Consider the following 6546-nt stretch of genomic DNA (forward strand, 5'->3'; position numbering starts at 1 on the left):
ATCTCCACCGCCACTGTATTTTTGGCCAACTTTTGTGAACGTTTCAACCTTCTCCGCTGAGGATTTCGGAAGTTATTTCAGCTATTCCAGGATGCTGGGAATGTGTTCAACAACTCTGGTCATAGAACACGTGAACATGGCAGTTGTTTCATGACTCTGGTCCTTCTTACCGTACACAAGTGTTGGAAATTTGAAGATGACTGAAGAAAGATTTCTCGAGTTATAAGTGAAAATTGAAAGGCCGGAAGAAGAGGGTGAAAAAAGGAAAAAAAAAATCAGGCACCCTCTTCAACGTCCCTTTTCAAAGATACGTAACAATGATTGAAAAGTGGATTTATGAGTATTTAGAGGCATCCTTGCATAGTACGAGTACTGAGCGAAACGCTCAAGGAGCTTCCATTGAGTTTTATAAAGCTTTAGAGCTTTGTTTCGTGAGTCATCTTCGTGAACTCCCCTAGAGCCAAACTTTTTTAGATAAAGTTCCACTTGAACGATAGTTGTATAAATAAAAACTAGTTTGTTTCTATTATCCATATTCATGTTCAGCTTTAAATTGTGGTGCAATTGTGTTGTTGACATTGTAGTGCCATTGTCGTGTAATTGTGCCAGTGCCGTCACTGGATGTTAGTTATACCTTGATAATTTATCTCCTGGCACTAATGATTCTCAGAAGTATTTGTGTCTGCATAGTGAATATTCTACTCTCTCTCTCTCTCTCTCTCTCTCTCTCTCTCTCTCTCTCTCTCTCTCTCTCTCTCTCTCTCTCTCTCTCTCTCTCTCTTTTTTTTTTTCACAGGGTTTAACAAGGTTAGGTTAAGGACCCCTAGCTTTATTGACAAGCTATTTACATGTTAAGGATTCCAAACTTTATTGGCAAGCTAAGAGCTGTTACTTACATCAGCTCATTTGAAAGCATTTTTATTGTTATGAGACATACAAGTAGGGGACAGGATGAAGTTGGAGCCATCTGTGGGCCAGCATTTTCATTTGATCAACTGACTTCATCTCGTTGATATCATTATTCTGTACGAATGTGTTCCATACTCGAGTCATCCTGGGTATATATATGATCTCAGATGGAGTGATGTTCTGGAGAAGAGTACAGCCAGAGTGAAGTTGCTGCTTTCTGCCCGTCTTGTGGCATAAAAGCTTGTTTCACGCTATCCTCGAAGTGGATCCTAGTGTGGTACTTTGACAATATTGGCCTTGTACATACCAGTAAGGCCACCCACATCCCTCCTGTGTTGAAGGCTCTGCTGAAATGACAGATCTATCCAGGATGGGTTCAGGCGAGAGATGAGACGTCTTGCTCTGTTCTCTACTCTGTCAAGCAGTCGCAGATGAGAGGGGGGGGGCAGGCAAACCAAGAAAGTGGAGCATACTCAAGGTGTGAGCGTACTTGTGCCTCGTACAGAATCTTGCAACCCCAACTGTCAAGCAGATGCGAGATACGGCGAAGTGCTGTAAGCTTCCTGCCTGGCTGCCTTGTTTGCAAGATTTACAACATGATTCTTCATGGTTAGTTTGGAGTCAAATTTCACCCCAAGAATATCAACTTCTTCTCCAGGTGCCAACACCCTCCCATTCATCCTTACTACTGCACCAGCATTACCATCATGGTGCCTAGAGACCATCATCATTTGCGTTTTCTCAGTTGCAAATGTTACTTGCCATCTATTTTCCCAAGCTGATATAGCTCTTAGTTGGTGATTGATGTAGCTTAGAGCAGCTGGGATTTCTTCTCTTAGATAATTGAATGTCAGTGTACAGTCGTCTGCATATGCCTGGGATTCTGGGATGAGATGAAGATGGTCGTTGAAGTAGACATTCCATAACAATGGTCCCAGCACGCTTCCTTGTGGAACACTTGCCCCAATAGGATGTCTTGCTGATTAAATACGATATATATATATATATATATATATATATATATATATATATATATATATATATATATATATATATATATATATATGTGTGTGGAGTTAAAAGATAAAGAATCACACACAAAGTGGGAGTTGTCACAGCTGCTCTTTGCTGATGACACTGTGCTCTTGGGAGATTCTGAAGAGAAGTTGCAGAGATTGGTGGATGAATTTGGTAGGGTATGCAAAAGAAGAAAATTAAAGGTGAATACAGGAAAGAGTAAGGTTATGAGGATAACAAAAAGATTAGGTGATGAAAGATTGAATATCAGAATGGAGGGAGAGAGTATGGAGGAGGTGAATGTATTCAGATATTTGGGAGTGGACGTGTCAGCGGATGGGTCTATGAAAGATGAGGTGAATCATAGAATTGATGAGGGGAAAAGAGTGAGTGGTGCACTTAGGAGTCTGTGGAGACAAAGAACTTTGTCCTTGGAGGCAAAGAGGGGAATGTATGAGAGTATAGTTTTACCAACGCTCTTATATGGGTGTGAAGCATGGGTGATGAATGTTGCAGCGAGGAGAAGGCTGGAGGCAGTGGAGATGTCATGTCTGAGGGCAATGTGTGGTGTGAATATAATGCAGAGAATTCGTAGTTTGGAAGTTAGGAGGAGGTGCGGGATTACCAAAACTGTTGTCCAGAGGGCTGAGGAAGGGTTGTTGAGGTGGTTCGGACATGTAGAGAGAATGGAGCGAAACAGAATGACTTCAAGAGTGTATCAGTCTGTAGTGGAAGGAAGGCGGGGTAGGGGTCGGCCTAGGAAAGGTTGGAGAGAGGGGGTAAAGGAGGTTTTGTGTGCGAGGGGCTTGGACTTCCAGCAGGCATGCGTGAGCGTGTTTGATAGGAGTGAATGGAGACAAATGGTTTTTAATACTTGACGTGCTGTTGGAGTGTGAGCTAAGCAACATTTATGAAGGGGTTCAGGGAAACCGGCAGGCCGGACTTGAGTCCTGGAGATGGGAAGTACAGTGCCTGCACTCTGAAGGAGGGGTGTTAATGTTGCAGTTTAAAAACCGTAGTGTTAAGCACCCTTCTGGCAAGACAGTGATGGAGTGAATGATGGTGAAAGTTTTTCTTTTTCGGGCCACCCTGCCTTGGTGGGAATCGGCCAGTGTGATAATATATATATATATATATATATATATATATATATATATATATATATATATATATATATATATATATATATATATATATATATATAATATATATATATATATATATATATATATATATATATATATATATATATATATATATATATATATATATATAATGTTCTGCCGAATATGTAAAACTGGTCAATTAGCAAGAACTCATTTAAAATTAAGTCCTTTCCGAAATTTTCCCTTATACGTTTAAAGATATATTTTTTTCATTAATGTTAATGTAAAAATTTTTAATTTTGCACCAAAAGAATCTTAGAAAACTTACCTAACCTTATTATAACAAGAACAATTTATTTTAGCCTAACCCAACTAAATATATTTTAGATTTGTTTAAAATAATTTAATACTAAACAAACACAGTGAAATATATTTTTCTCGTTAGGTTCAGAATGATTTTGGCGAAATTATTGCATACACAAATTTTAGCTTGCCCTATATGGCAAGAGGAACGTTGCTATTTAAGCCAAGATCGCAAGTTCTGCCTATTCGGCACGACATATATATATATATATATATATATATATATATATATATATATATATATATATATATATATATATATATATATATATATATATATATATATATATATATATATATATATATATATATATATATATATATATATATATATATATATATATATATATATATATATATATATATATATATATATATATATATGTCGTGCCGAATATGTAAAACTGGTCAAATAGCAAGAACTCATTTAAAATTAAGTCCTTTCTGAAATTTTCTTTTATATGTTTAAAGATATATTTTTTCATTAATGTTAATGTAAAAATTTATAATTTTGCACCAGAAGAATCTTAGAAAACTTACCTAACCTTATTATTACAAGAACAATTTATTTTAGCCTAACCCAACTAAATATATTTTAGATTTGTTTACAATAATTTAATATTAAACACAGTGAAATATATTTTTTTCGTTAGGTTCAGAATGATTTTGGCGAAATTATTGCATACACAAATTTTCACTTGTCCTATATGGCAAGATGAACGTTGTTATTTAAGCCAAGATCGCAAGTTCTGCCTATTCGGCACGACATGATGATGTCATGTCTGAGGGCAATGTGTGGTGTGAATATAATGCAGAGAATTCGTAGTTTGGAAGTTAGGAGGAGGTGCGGGATTACCAAAACTGTTGTCCAGAGGGCTGAGGAAGGGTTGTTGAGGTGGTTCGGACATGTAGAGAGAATGGAGCGAAACAGAATAACTTCAAGAGTGTATCAGTCTGTAGTGGAAGGAAGGCGGGGTAGGGGTCGGCCTAGGAAGGGTTGGAGGGAGGGGGTAAAGGAGGTTTTGTGTGCGAGGGGCTTGGACTTCCAGCAGGCATGCGTGAGCGTGTTTGATAGGAGTGAATGGAGACAAATGGTTTTTAATACTTGACGTGCTGTTGGAGTGTGAGCAAAGTAACATTTATGAAGGGATTCAGGGAAACCGGCAGGCCGGACTTGAGTCCTGGAGATGGGAAGTACAGTGCCTGCACTCTGAAGGAGGGGTGTTAATGTTGCAGTTTAAAAACTGTAGTGTAAAGCACCCTTCTGGCAAGACAGTGATGGAGTGAATGATGGTGAAAGTTTTTCTTTTTCGGGCCACCCTGCCTTGGTGGGAATCGGCCAGTGTGATAATAAAAAAAAAATAATATCTATATATATTTATATATATATATATATATTTATATATATATATATAATGTATATATATATATATATATATATATATGTATGTATATATATATATATAATGTATATATATATATATATATATATATATATATATGTATATATATATATATATATATATATATATATATATATATATATATATATATATATTATATATATGTATATATATATATATATATATATATATATATATATATATATATATATATATATATATATATATATATATATATATATATATATATATATATATATATACATATATATTGTGTTTAAATTAAGATAGACTAATATATGTAACAATTGAGTTTGTGGTGGGTTCTTACTATGTTGATGTGATAATTACACGAACACATATACAGCTTCATAAGGTGTTCAATAAAGCAACATAGTATCTCTCAATAGAGACTTCGTTAAAAGTCTCATTAAGATGCTTGTATATATTTACCCACCTATTGTCGGTATTACTACCAATAATAATACGCTGAAAAATAAAATGCCACAATACTGCTGGAACAATTTGCAAATAACCAAAACTTAGTAGCAGAGCTTTATGACGACGTTTCGGTTCGTCCTGGGCTATTGTGGTTTGACAGAAGTCCTGGACTGAGCGAAACATCGCCATGAGGTTTATCTCCTGTTGTTTATTTGTGAATTACACATGTTGAGATAAACTTAAGCTGACCGGGAGCTGCAGGATGTCGAGACCTGTAAGTGTAGAACACCGATTAAAACTTACGACTAGAAACAAAAAATTCTTTATTCTAAATCTTCGTAAGTTCCACTTTGTAGCATTTAACATTGTTCTCGCATAATTTGCCGTGACACGTAATGAGCTATGGCACATAATTGCCATGTATGGAATTGACATGATTGCCGGCACACCAGCACAGGTGTCATAACGAGACTATAATATGCGTTCGATTCTTTTTCCTCCCCCGCCTGTAATCGTCGAGGGAAGTGTGGAGTCATGGTCGCACCTGTGTAGGGGAACCAGTCACCTGCCAGTGGAGTGGAGAGGGGGAATGAATGGCGAGTGGGGGGTAAGGTGAGTGAGAGGTGTTGGTAAGTGGTACGAACAATGGCATAGCAAAGTTCGGATGTCAGGGAGAGAAAGTTGCTATTAATGAAAGGTGCCTCCTCACCCCCACACACAAACAAAACACAATTTAAGTCATTTTGCTTGCTTGTTTTGCATTTTAAATAAAAAAATGCAGTTTTACAATGGATGCATGCATTATTTTGTATCTGAAATCAAAACAAAAATAAATAAAAACAGTTTGACACTAAGAAATTTTCACTATTTTGTATTTAAAAGCAAAATATGACAATGTTTTATTTACTTGAATCATATTTAAAAAATCAAATTATTATTATTATAAAAAAATATAGTTACTATTTAGCAATGTAAAGTATGAATCAATTACAACGGCCTTTTTAATCTAGGTTTCGTTCCAAATATTATAATCTACTTCAGTAGACAACTGTCTTTCAAGAGTAAGAGCAAAGATAACCCAGAGGAACCTGTTCTCTGCCACAGTATCAAATCAAATCAAATCAAATCAAGTTTATTCTCTATACGGGTTACAGTGTGGGGTTTACAGGATTTGGATATTATGTAGTTTACATGTTATAAAATACTAATTACAGAGGGGGCCACTAGGACACCTAGCATGGCTAGGCATTTCGGGCAGTCTTAGATTAATTCTTAACATTAAATTCTTACAGATTATGGTATTAAGG

Source organism: Cherax quadricarinatus, chromosome 21 (assembly GCF_038502225.1).
Source record: "Cherax quadricarinatus isolate ZL_2023a chromosome 21, ASM3850222v1, whole genome shotgun sequence".
NCBI lineage: Eukaryota > Metazoa > Arthropoda > Malacostraca > Decapoda > Parastacidae > Cherax > Cherax quadricarinatus.